Source organism: Dendrobates tinctorius, unplaced genomic scaffold, assembly GCF_039654945.1.
Source record: "Dendrobates tinctorius isolate UK_male_01 unplaced genomic scaffold, ASM3965494v1 ptg000094l, whole genome shotgun sequence".
NCBI lineage: Eukaryota > Metazoa > Chordata > Amphibia > Anura > Dendrobatidae > Dendrobates > Dendrobates tinctorius.
This window is the reverse complement of record NW_027361762.1, coordinates 18,566,450-18,580,637: the sequence shown is the minus strand read 5'-3', so window position 1 is coordinate 18,580,637 and position 14,188 is coordinate 18,566,450.

Here is a 14,188-nt window from a genome sequence, read left to right as displayed (position 1 = left end):
TAAGTTTTTCTCCTAATGTTCACACTTGATTTTGTTGGTCTATACAGTTTTTTGGTGTGGTCAGCCAGCCCCGGTTGGGGGCTGTGCTGAATTTCCACTCTGATTTATCAGTATTTTGCCAATTTGCTTTTTGTCCCTTACTAGTTTGGTCTCTTTTTGCTCTGTCTCAGAATATTTCAGAGTGCTGATATAGTGGGAGAAGTCTAGTGACTTCAGGGTTAATTTTGCTATCAGAAGTGTTGGACATTATTTTTGTAGGGTTTTTTGCAGGTTGCAGACAGTGTCTTTCCTTTCCTTTCCTCTCTAGTTAGTTTGGGCCCCATCGTTTGCTCAGCCTATTTTCCTGCCTGTGTTTGTGCCTTCATCTTGTTTCACCGTCAATACATGTGTGGGGGCTATCTATTCCTTTGGGGTCTGCTCTGGGGCAGTTAGTTTTCCCCTTTTCATGCTTCAGGCTTATTTAGTCCTCCGGCTGTGATGAAGCGTCTAGGAACATCGTAGGTACGCTCCACGGCTGCTGCTAGTTGTGTGGTAGGATCAGGGATCTGCAATCTGCATAGTTACCAACCTCTCTGGTTTCCTGTGACTTAGCTTGTTTTGCTTTTTTATCCTCGGTGACCCATTCATAACAGAATCACCAGCCATACCGCAGTTCTAGGGTACTCAAAAGCAGGAAAAAGTTGTTAAAAAAAAAAAAGAAAAAAAAAGTGTCAGAATTTTTTTTAATATTTTTTCCTCTTTTTTCTCTGGGGCCGTAGGAGGATTTTTTTTTCTTTTTCCTAATGGAGATTAAGCAATTGTCTGATCGTGTGGAGCAGCTGGCTGCTGAAGTGCAGGGAATTTCCACCTACCTCATTCAGTCACATGCTGCTGAACCTAAGATCCCTACTCCTGATGTGTTTTCTGGGGATCGGTCCAAATTTCTGAATTTTAAGAATAATTGTAAATTATTTATGGCCTTGAAGCCTAACTCATCGGGGAACTCTATGCAGCAGGTTAAAATTGTCATCTCCTTGCTGCGCGGCGATCCCCAGGATTGGGCTTTTTCTCTGACACCTGAAAATCCTATTCTGACTAATGTGGATGCATTTTTTCAAGCCTTGGGGTTGTTGTATGATGAACCTAATGCTGTTGATCAAGCTGAGAGAACCCTGTTGGCATTAAACCAGGGGCAGGATTCTGCAGACTTATACTGTCAAAAATTCCAAAAGTGGGCCGTCCTTACTACATGAAATGATAATGCATTGGCAGCACTCTTTTGGAAGGGTTTATCAGAGACCGTAAAAGATGTTATGGTGGGATTTCCTGTTCCCTCTGGTCTGGATGATTCCATGTCATTAGCCATTCAAGTTGATCGGCATTTACGTGAACGTAAAACTACACGGGAGGCGCTGCCACCTTTTGAACAAACGTCTGAACCTATGCAATGTGATGGGGTTTTGTCTAGGGCGCAACGTTAGGAGTTTAGAAGGCGTAATAAGCTGTGTTTTTTCTGTGGAGATGCTTCTCATATTATTTCTGTCTGCCCAAAACGAGAGAAACATTTTGCACACACATTTGCTGTCGGCAGTATACAACCTAAGTTTCTTTTGGCAATTATTCTGATCTGCTCCTTATCCACGTTTTCCACGAATGCTTTTGTGGACTCAGGAGCAGCGTTGAATCTGATGGATTTGGACTTTGCTAAACGTTGTGGTTTTTCCATGACGCCTCTGCAGACGCCTATTCCTTTGAGGGGTATTGATGCTACTCCTTTGGCGGAGAATAAACCTCAGTTTTGGACCCAGGTGACAATGCGAGTTGCCCTAGAGCACCAAGAAAATTGTGAATTTTTGGTGCTGCATAATTTGCATGATACTATTGTTCTGGGTGTTCCTTGGTTGCAAACTCATAATCCAGTTTTGGATTGGAAATCTGGGTCTGTGGTGAGTTGGGGTTGTCAGTGTGTTCTTAGGGACGCTCCTCTTTTCTCCACCTCTCCTCAGTCTCATGATATTCCTGATTATCTAGCCGATTTTTCTGATGTATTTAGTGAGAGCAAGTCTGCGTCTTTGCCTCCTCATAGGAGTTATGACTGTGCAACTGAGTTGATGCCTGGGTGTAAATTTCCCAAGGTTCGGCTTTTCAACTTATCAGTACCCGGACATGATGCTATGCGATCCTATATTAAGGAGTCATTGGAGAAGGGTCATATTAGACCATCCTCGTCACCTTTAGGTGCTGGGTTTTTTTTGTGGCCAAAAAAGATGGTTCATTAAGACCGTGTATTGATTATCGTTCCCTTAACAAGATGACGGTTAAATATCAGTACCCGTTACCTCTGATGTCTGATTTATTCTCCAGAGTTAAGACTGCCTGCTGGTTTACTAAGCTTGACCTCAGGGGGGCGTATAATCTTATTCGCATCAAGCACGGGGATGAATGGAAGATGGCATTTAATACTCCGGAGGGACATTTTGAGTACCTGGTGATGCCTTTTGGGCTCACTAATGCCCCTTCTGTCTTCCAGTTCTTTATGAATGATATTTTCCGTGACTTTGTGGATAAGTTTTTGATCATCTATCTGGATGATATTTTGATCTTTTCTAGTGATTGGAATTCTCATGTGGAACACGTCCGGACTGTGTTCCGGATTTTGAGGGAGAATTCCCTGTTTGTTAAGGGATCGAAATGCCTCTTTGGTGTACAGAGGATTTCATTTTTGGGATTTATCTTATCTCCATTGACTATTGAAATGGACCCGGCCAAGGTACAGGTCATTTATGATTGGGTTCAGCCTACTTCTTTGAAGGCCCTCCAGAAGTTTTTGGGTTTTGCTAATTTCTATCGTAAATTTATATGTAATTTTTCTGGTATTGTCAAACCACTGACTGATCTGACCAAGAAGGGCGCTGATGTGCTGAATTGGTCTCCTGAGTAGAGTTGAGCGACTTTTGGTTTTTTAGGGTCGCGTTTCGTTTCGTGAAACCCGACTTCGAGCAAGATCGTCCGATTATAGGGAAAAGTCGGGGTCGTCCCGAAACACGAAACCCAATGTAAGTCAATGGGGAATAAAAGTCGGCAGTGAGAGGAGGACAGGAAACACACCTACAGTGCCCATTTGAATGCCAAAAGCATCAATTCTTCTTACTTAAGCTTGTCAACCTTAATTAACTTCATAATACAAGTTACGCACTGAAAAATGGGGGTTATTTGGCTAAAGTTGTGGGGGGGGGAGGGCTGGCTGCAGGTTTTCATGTGCCCTGGGCGAAAGAGCGCCCCTTTAACACATACCACAACTCATCATGCTCCGATACGGCAGATAAATAGCGGTATAGTACAATGAAAAATACCTCACTTTTTACATCTCATGACGAGGCCCATCTATTTCTCCATACAGAATCATTGGTCCCATATAATGTTTGAAACAGTATATGATGAGCTCCACATAATGCTACAGTATATGTTGGTCCCCATGGATGAAGCTCCACTGTCTTATGGGCCCAAATAATGCTCCAAACATAATGGGCCCCATTTCTAATGCTCTAGTGTATAATGGGCCCTGTATATGCTGCTCCAGTGTCTGATGTCCACCTTTGGAATGTTCCAGTGTATGGTGGGCCCCATCTATCATTCTCCAGAGTATAGTGCTCCCCAAAAATTGCTGTCCCAACATTGAAAACAATCAAATAAGTCTCCTCGCTTGGGAATCCCTGTATTTGTCTGGACAGGTGCTGTAGCTTGCTTAACAGCTCGCCAGCCGTTCTCACGCCCAGTATGGATTGCACGTGATTGCACAAAGGTTAGAAAGGGTACCGTATCCCTGGATAACATGTATGGATAGCGTACACATTCAAAATATATGTCTCAGGAGGCAGGCTCAGACGGTGTTAGGCCCAGTATGGATTGCACGTGATTGCACAAAGGTTAGAAAGGGTACCGTATCCCTGGATAACATGTATGGATAGCGTACACATTCAAAATATATGTCTCAGGAGGCAGGCTCAGACGGTGTTAGGCCCAGTATGGATTGCACGTGATTGCACAAAGGTTAGAAAGGGTACCGTATCCCTGGATAACATGTATGGATAGCGTACACATTCAAAATATATGTCTATACAGCATGAGGCAGGCTCAGACGGTGTTAGGCCCAGTATGGATTGCACGTGATTGCACAAAGGTTAGAAAGGGTACCGTATCCCTGGATAACATGTATGGATAGCGTACACATTCAAAATATATGTCTATACAGCATGAGGCAGGCTCAGACGGTGTTAGGCCCAGTATGGATTGCACGTGATTGCACAAAGGTTAGAAAGGGTACCGTATCCCTGGATAACATGTATGGATAGCGTACACATTCAAAATATATGTCTCAGGAGGCAGGCTCAGACGGTGTTAGGCCCAGTATGGATTGCACGTGATTGCACAAAGGTTAGAAAGGGTACTGTATCCCTGGATAACATGTATGGATAGCGTACACATTCAAAATATATGTCTCAGGAGGCAGGCTCAGACGGTGTTAGGCCCAGTATGGATTGCACGTGATTGCACAAAGGTTAGAAAGGGTACCGTATCCCTGGATAACATGTATGGATAGCGTACACATTCAAAATATATGTCTATACAGCATGAGGCAGGCTCAGACGGTGTTAGGCCCAGTATGGATTGCACGTGATTGCACAAAGGTTAGAAAGGGTACCGTATCCCTGGATAACATGTATGGATAGCGTACACATTCAAAATATATGTCTCAGGAGGCAGGCTCAGACGGTGTTAGGCCCAGTATGGATTGCACGTGATCGCACAAAGGTTAGAAAGGGTACCATATCCCTGGATAACATGTATGGATAGCATACACATTCAAAATATATGTCTATACAGCATGAGGCAGGCTCAGACGGTGTTAGGCCCAGTATGGATTGCACGTGATTGCACAAAGGTTAGAAAGGGTACCGTATCCCTGGATAACATGTATGGATAGCGTACACATTCAAAATATATGTCTATACAGCATGAGGCAGGCTCAGACGGTGTTAGGCCCAGTATGGATTGCACGTGATTGCACAAAGGTTAGAAAGGGTACCGTATCCCTGGATAACATGTATGGATAGCGTACACATTCAAAATATATGTCTCAGGAGGCAGGCTCAGACGGTGTTAGGCCCAGTATGGATTGCACGTGATTGCACAAAGGTTAGAAAGGGTACTGTATCCCTGGATAACATGTATGGATAGCGTACACATTCAAAATATATGTCTCAGGAGGCAGGCTCAGACGGTGTTAGGCCCAGTATGGATTGCACGTGATTGCACAAAGGTTAGAAAGGGTACCGTATCCCTGGATAACATGTATGGATAGCGTACACATTCAAAATATATGTCTATACAGCATGAGGCAGGCTCAGATGGTGTTAGGCCCAGTATGGATTGCACGTGATTGCACAAAGGTTAGAAAGGGTACCGTATCCCTGGATAACATGTATGGATAGCGTACACATTCAAAATATATGTCTATACAGCATGAGGCAGGCTCAGACGGTGTTAGGCCCAGTATGGATTGCACGTGATTGCACAAAGGTTAGAAAGGGTACCGTATCCCTGGATAACATGTATGGATAGCGTACACATTCAAAATATATGTCTCAGGAGGCAGGCTCAGACGGTGTTAGGCCCAGTATGGATTGCACGTGATTGCACAAAGGTTAGAAAGGGTACTGTATCCCTGGATAACATGTATGGATAGCGTACACATTCAAAATATATGTCTCAGGAGGCAGGCTCAGACGGTGTTAGGCCCAGTATGGATTGCACGTGATTGCACAAAGGTTAGAAAGGGTACCGTATCCCTGGATAACATGTATGGATAGCGTACACATTCAAAATATATGTCTATACAGCATGAGGCAGGCTCAGACGGTGTTAGGCCCAGTATGGATTGCACGTGATTGCACAAAGGTTAGAAAGGGTACCGTATCCCTGGATAACATGTATGGATAGCGTACACATTCAAAATATATGTCTCAGGAGGCAGGCTCAGACGGTGTTAGGCCCAGTATGGATTGCACGTGATTGCACAAAGGTTAGAAAGGGTACCGTATCCCTGGATAACATGTATGGATAGCGTACACATTCAAAATATATGTCTATACAGCATGAGGCAGGCTCAGACGGTGTTAGGCCCAGTATGGATTGCACGTGATTGCACAAAGGTTAGAAAGGGTACCGTATCCCTGGATAACATGTATGGATAGCGTACACATTCAAAATATATGTCTATACAGCATGAGGCAGGCTCAGACGGTGTTAGGCCCAGTATGGATTGCACGTGATTGCACAAAGGTTAGAAAGGGTACCGTATCCCTGGATAACATGTATGGATAGCGTACACATTCAAAATATATGTCTCAGGAGGCAGGCTCAGACGGTGTTAGGCCCAGTATGGATTGCACGTGATTGCACAAAGGTTAGAAAGGGTACTGTATCCCTGGATAACATGTATGGATAGCGTACACATTCAAAATATATGTCTCAGGAGGCAGGCTCAGACGGTGTTAGGCCCAGTATGGATTGCACGTGATTGCACAAAGGTTAGAAAGGGTACCGTATCCCTGGATAACATGTATGGATAGCGTACACATTCAAAATATATGTCTATACAGCATGAGGCAGGCTCAGACGGTGTTAGGCCCAGTATGGATTGCACGTGATTGCACAAAGGTTAGAAAGGGTACCGTATCCCTGGATAACATGTATGGATAGCGTACACATTCAAAATATATGTCTCAGGAGGCAGGCTCAGACGGTGTTAGGCCCAGTATGGATTGCACGTGATCGCACAAAGGTTAGAAAGGGTACCATATCCCTGGATAACATGTATGGATAGCATACACATTCAAAATATATGTCTATACAGCATGAGGCAGGCTCAGACGGTGTTAGGCCCAGTATGGATTGCACGTGATTGCACAAAGGTTAGAAAGGGTACCGTATCCCTGGATAACATGTATGGATAGCGTACACATTCAAAATATATGTCTATACAGCATGAGGCAGGCTCAGACGGTGTTAGGCCCAGTATGGATTGCACGTGATTGCACAAAGGTTAGAAAGGGTACCGTATCCCTGGATAACATGTATGGATAGCGTACACATTCAAAATATATGTCTCAGGAGGCAGGCTCAGACGGTGTTAGGCCCAGTATGGATTGCACGTGATTGCACAAAGGTTAGAAAGGGTACTGTATCCCTGGATAACATGTATGGATAGCGTACACATTCAAAATATATGTCTCAGGAGGCAGGCTCAGACGGTGTTAGGCCCAGTATGGATTGCACGTGATTGCACAAAGGTTAGAAAGGGTACCGTATCCCTGGATAACATGTATGGATAGCGTACACATTCAAAATATATGTCTATACAGCATGAGGCAGGCTCAGATGGTGTTAGGCCCAGTATGGATTGCACGTGATTGCACAAAGGTTAGAAAGGGTACCGTATCCCTGGATAACATGTATGGATAGCGTACACATTCAAAATATATGTCTATACAGCATGAGGCAGGCTCAGACGGTGTTAGGCCCAGTATGGATTGCACGTGATTGCACAAAGGTTAGAAAGGGTACCGTATCCCTGGATAACATGTATGGATAGCGTACACATTCAAAATATATGTCTCAGGAGGCAGGCTCAGACGGTGTTAGGCCCAGTATGGATTGCACGTGATTGCACAAAGGTTAGAAAGGGTACTGTATCCCTGGATAACATGTATGGATAGCGTACACATTCAAAATATATGTCTCAGGAGGCAGGCTCAGACGGTGTTAGGCCCAGTATGGATTGCACGTGATTGCACAAAGGTTAGAAAGGGTACCGTATCCCTGGATAACATGTATGGATAGCGTACACATTCAAAATATATGTCTATACAGCATGAGGCAGGCTCAGACGGTGTTAGGCCCAGTATGGATTGCACGTGATTGCACAAAGGTTAGAAAGGGTACCGTATCCCTGGATAACATGTATGGATAGCGTACACATTCAAAATATATGTCTCAGGAGGCAGGCTCAGACGGTGTTAGGCCCAGTATGGATTGCACGTGATTGCACAAAGGTTAGAAAGGGTACCATATCCCTGGATAACATGTATGGATAGCGTACACATTCAAAATATATGTCTCAGGAGGTAAGCTCAGACGGTGTTAGGCCCAGTATGGATTTGACGGCCCAGATTACACAGCGGAGGAGCAGGGAGAGGTAAAGATTGCAAATGCTGGGGCCCTGCCCAAGCAAGGGGGGCCCACTCGTGGGCGTCGGTACTGGCACTGGGCCCCTCATAGTACAGCGGTGTGTCTGACGGCGGGTGTGCACCACCACCGTCAGAGACACTTGATTGCACTATGAGGGACCCTGTGCCAGTGCCCGCGCCCAAGAGTCGGCCTACCCACCTGTCCAGGGCAACGGCACTCGCACGGTGTCGTGCGCTAGGTGGTGACCCCGGCCATGGGGGGGAGGCAGCACAGTTAGGGAGTTTTAGAAAGTGGCATATGTTGATGTTGGACATTCAGCTGATGCAAAAGGCGAAATAAGTGAAGTACCAGGAAGAGGTGGACCAAAGCAAGCCATTTTTCTGTCACCCTATGTGTCATCAGGGGAAGGTGGGACAAAATCCTTGGAAACCCATGCGTGGTTCATTTTAATGAAGGTTAGATCATCCACATTTTGGGTTGACAGACGGGTCCTTTTTTCTGTCAGGATTGATCCAGCTGCACTGAAGACTCTTTCCGATAGCACACTTGCAGCTGGCAAGCGAGCTCCTGTAAGGCATATTGGGCCAATTCAGGCCAGGTGTCCAGTTTAGCGGCCCAATAGTCAAAGGGGAATGACCTGTGTGGGAGAACATCGATATGGGAGGAAAAGTAGTTTGTAACCATAGTTGACAACTGCTGTCTCCTGTCACTTTCCATCGATGCCGTATTACCAGTTGTGTGAGCGGTATTTGAAAAATCAGTCCACAACATTGCCATGAAACCCCTGTCTCCAACGCCACTTCTGCTGTGTGCACCACGAACACCTCTGCCAAGCTGCCCCCGGCCCGTACGGCTCGTGTGAGAACCATCACCGCTGCTGTGTGCTGGGAATGCCTCAAGCAACCGATTTACCAGAGTTGCTTGTTTATTAGCCAATATTAGGTCAAGGTTCTCCTGTGGCATGATGTTTTGTAATTTGCCTTTATAGCATGGATCCAGGATGCTGGCCAACCAGTAGTCGTCATCGTTCATCATTTTGGCAATGCGGGGGTCCCTTTTTAGGATCCGCAAGGCATAATCTGACATGTGGGCCAATGTTCCCGGTGTCAATGATGCACTGCGAGTGCTGGGTGGAGGAGCACTTTCTGGCAAATCCACATCCCTCCAGTCATGCACAAACCCTGTACCAAACCTTGCCACGCCAACATTTTCACTTGCCCCACGAGATGCATCCTCCTCCCCTAAGTAATCATCCCCATCATCCTCCTCCTCTTCTTACTCCACCTCGTCCAGGAGAGGTCCCTGAGCAGACAATGGCTGAATGTCATCAAGGATTCCCTCCTCCTCTTCCTCCTCATCAACATTGGCTGCAGACGCCTGCTCCTTAAGGTGCGTCAAAGTTTGCATGAGCAGACGCATAAGTGGGATGCTCATGCTTAGGATGGTGTCGTCTGCGCTTACCAGCCGTGTGCATTCCTCAAAACACTGAAGGACTTTACAAAGGTCTTTCAGCTTCGACCACTGCACGCCTGTCAACTCCATGTCTGCTCTCAAAGTGCCTGGCCGTGTATCCTCCCACAAATGCATTATGGCCTGCCTCTGCTCGCACAGGCGCTCCACCATGTGCAGGGTGGAGTTCCACCTTGTTGCAATGTCGATAATGAGGCGGTGGTTGGGAAGGTGGAGCAATCGCTGCAGCTTCTGCATACGAACGGAGTGTACAGGCGACCGGCGGATGTGCGCGCCCAGTCTTCGCACCTTCTGGAGCAGGGCTGTTAACTCCGGATAATTTTTGAGGAAGCACTGCACCACCAGGTTCAAGGTGTGAGCCAAGCAAGGTATGTGGCTGAGTTTTGAAAGGGCTATGGCTGCCACAAAATTACGGCCGTTATCACTAACTACCTTGCCTGCCTCAAGATGTACACTGCCCAGCCATGACTCAGTTTGTCGCTTCAAGTACTCGGCCAGCACCTCGGCGGTGTGTCTGTCGCCCAAACACATCATCTGCAACACAGCCTGCTGACGCTTTCCACTAGCTGCTCGATAGGGGGACACATCGTGTGCAACAGTGGCAGCTGCAGATGGAGTGCTCGTACGACTGCGCTCTGTGGACGAGCTTTCGCTTCTGGAGGAGGAGGAGGAGGAGGGTCGAACGCCTACAGCCAACTGTTTCCTATACCGTGGGCTAGGCAGCACTGTCCCACCACCGCTGTCCCCTGTGGACCCTGCATCCACCACATTAACCCAGTGTGCAGTGATGGACACGTAACGGCCCTGGCCATGCTGACTGGACCATGCATCAGTTGTGAGGTGCACCTTTCCGCTCACTGACTGCTTGAGTGCATGGACAATGCGGTCTTTCACATGATGGTGGAGGGCTGGGATGGCTTTGCGAGAGAAGAAGTGGCGACTGGGTAGGTCATAGCGTGGTACTGCATAGGCCATGAGTTCGCGGAAAGCTGTGCTTTCCACCAACCGAAAGGGCATCATCTCAAACGAGATTAGTTTGGCAATGTGGGCGTTCAAACCCAGTGTACGCGGATGAGAGACTGAGTACTTTCTTGACCTACTCATAGTGTCTGGGAGGGTGAGCTGGACTTGAGAGCTGCATATGGTGGAAGTAGCGGTGGACAGGGCGGACTGAGAGAGGGTTGATAATGGTGATGGAGTTGGTGTTCTTTCTGATGGCCTAGAATCAGTCTTTCATTGATATAACAGTGGGATTCCCTGACTGCTGTGGTCTTGCAACGACACCTCAACATTTGCTGCTGTGCTAACCGGTGCGCTTACAGTGGGGGAAACAATGTAGCGTTGCTGACTACCTTCGTTGTGATCAGTTGCACATGTGGCACTTGAGGTTTGGTGTTGTGTCCACGCTTGCAAGTGCATGCTGGTTAAATGTCTAAGCATGCAACTGGTATTCAAATTTTTCAGATTTTTCCCTCGGCTAAAGGTCTTTGCGCACTTCTTACAGATAACCTTGGCCTGATCATGAGGATTTTGTTCAAAAAAGTGCCACACTGCACTCTTCCTACTTTGGCAGACATTTTGCGGCCTAGCACGCTGTGATCTTTTGACCCTCTGGACAAGCTGTCCAGCAACTCTTTTGATGTTTGGAACCTGTCTTTGGAGTGCTGCGGGCCTGCCAGATAACAGCTGTTGCGATGTCGATGTCTGCTGTGGATGCTCCTCATCTGAGCTATTGGAAGCAGCACCCTCTTCCCCCAATGGATGCCAATCTGGGTCAACAACTGGGTCATCCATCACCTCCTCTTCTATGTCATGTGCACCTTCCTCTGTGTCACCGTGTATGGTGGTATAGTGTGCGGGAAGGGGCACCTGAGTCTCATCAGGGTCAGAATCTGGCTCTGTACACTGCGAGGACAATGTAGTGCTCTGAGTGAATGTACCAGCAGAATCATCCATCAGCGGCTGTGCATCAGTGCACTCCATGTCAGATTCATCTTGGCCTGGGTAATTCACCATTTCACTTGATAATCCAAGCATGGTATGTGAAAACAGCTCCATGGAGTAATCAGTAGTATGGCCTGCGTCATCCTTCAATCTTGGTTGGGGTGAAGGACACAAGGAAAGGTGTGGTTCATGAACATGAGCCTCCAATGACGACTCAGTGCTTTTACTTTTTACAACTGAAGAAGAGGAGGCGATAGAGCTGGAGGCTGAGTCAGCAATGTAAGACAAAACTTTTTCCTGATGCTCTGGCTTTAAAAGCGGTTTGCCAACTCCTAGAAAACTAAGCGTTCGAGGCCTTATGTAGCCAGACGATGACGCAGGGTCAGCACCTCCTGCATTCGGTCCTATTTTGCTCTTGCCACTACCATCAGATCCACCACCAACACCATCATTACCAGCTGCCAACCCCCGCCCAATTCCACAGCCTCTTCCACCAGCCTTCCTCATTTTTGGTAGAAATGTAGACAAAATCCAACAAACTATATAGTAATGTAAAACAAAGTACAAGGTGTCTATAGGACAGGGGAGATTTAGAATTTCTGCACACACTTGTGGACAGTGGACACTTTTGGATTGTGTGAGGCCCACTGATATCTGAGCGCTATGTGACAGGCTCGATGGCACAGCTGCCTGTGACAAAAGTGACAAGAGGATAATGGAGATTTTGAATCTCTGCGCACACTTTTGGACACTGGACACTTGTGGATTGTGTGAGGCCCACTGATATCTGAGCGCTATGTGACAGGCTCGATGGCACAGCTGCCTGTGACAAAAGTGACGAGAGGATAATGGAGATTTTGAATCTCTGCGCACACTTTTGGACACTGGACACTTGTGGATTGTGTGAGGCCCACTGATATCTGAGCGCTATGTGACAGGCTCGATGGCACAGCTGTGACAAAACTGACTAGAGGATAAGGGAGATTGGATTGCTTTTATAAAAGCAGTTTGCAGAGCAGTGGGTAAACAGCAATGCCAGCATGTCAGGAAGCCTTAAAAGGCAGCCCAACAACCAACACCACTGATACACCACAATATAGCCTCCCCTTGCACTGCACACACAGTGACTTGTGTGTTGTGCAGGCCAAATCGCTAGCAGCAGAAGCAGTTTTTTTGTCTTCTTCCCTGCCTAACGCTCTCCCTACAGAATCAGCAGCAACCTCTCCCTATACTAAGATCGGCAGAAGTAAGATGGCGGTCGGCGTGCACGCCCTTTTATACCCCCTGTGACGCCCACCAAAGCAAGCCAATCACTTGCATGCCCTTCTGAAAGATGGTGGTGACCCGTGCCTAGGTCATCACGTTGCCCACAGTGTCCGTGGATCCTGATTGGCTGAAAAAGAGCGCAAAACAAACTTTTGAAACGCGACTTTGGCGCGTAAGTCGCCGACCTCGTGGCCGACCTCATCCTAGGGTCGGGTTTCGTTTCATGAAACCCGACTTTGCCAAAAGTCGGCGACTTTTGAATTTTTTCGACCCGTTTCGCTCAACTCTACTCCTGAGGCTATCTCAGCATTTCAGGAGCTTAAGCAGAGATTTACTTCAGCTCCAGTTTTACGGCAACCTGATGTCTCACTTCCATTTCAGGTGGAGGTAGATGCTTCTGAGATTGGTGCAGGAGCTGTTTTATCCCAAAAAGACCATGTGACTTCTAAGATGAATCCCTGTGCTTTCTTTTCTCGAAAGTTCTCCCCATCTGAACGCAACTATGACGTGGGGAATCGGGAATTGTTGGCCATGAAGTGGGCATTTGAGGAGTGGAGACATTGGTTGGAGGGAGCTAGACATCAAGTTGTGGTCCTCACCGATCACAAGAATTTGATTTATCTGGAGTCAGTCAAACGCTTGAATCCTAGACAGGCTAGATGGGCCTTGTTTTTCACGCATTTTGATTTTGTGGTCTCTTTTCTTCCGGGCACTAAGAATGTTAAGGCAGACGCCCTTTCTAGGAGTTTCTTTGCCGATTCTCTTAGTGTGACCAAGCCTACTATCATCCTAGGTGAGGGGATAGTTCTTTCTGCCATTTCGCCCGATTTGAGGCGCGCCCTGGAGGAATTTCAGGAGGATAAACCTGAGCGTTACCCTAAGGGAAAATTGTATGTTCCTGACCAGTGGAGAAAGAGAGTGATGTCTAAAATTCATTGCTCCGCATTGTCTGGTCATCCAGGTATTTTTGGTACCAGAGATTTGGTGAGTCGGTCCTTTTGGTGGCCTGCCTTATCTCGTGACGTCAGGAATTTTGTACAGTCCTGTGGGACTTGTTCTCGGTCTAAACCCTGTTCTCGTTCTAGTGGGTTGCTGATGCCCTTGCCGGTGCCTAAGAGGCCATGGACCCATATCTCAATGGATTTTATATCTGATCTTCCTGTCTCTCAGAGAATGACTGTTATCTGGGTGATTTGTGATAGATTTTTGAAGATGGTCCATCTTGTACCACTCCCAAAGTTGCCATCTTCCGCTGAGTTGGTGCCCTTGTTTTTACAAC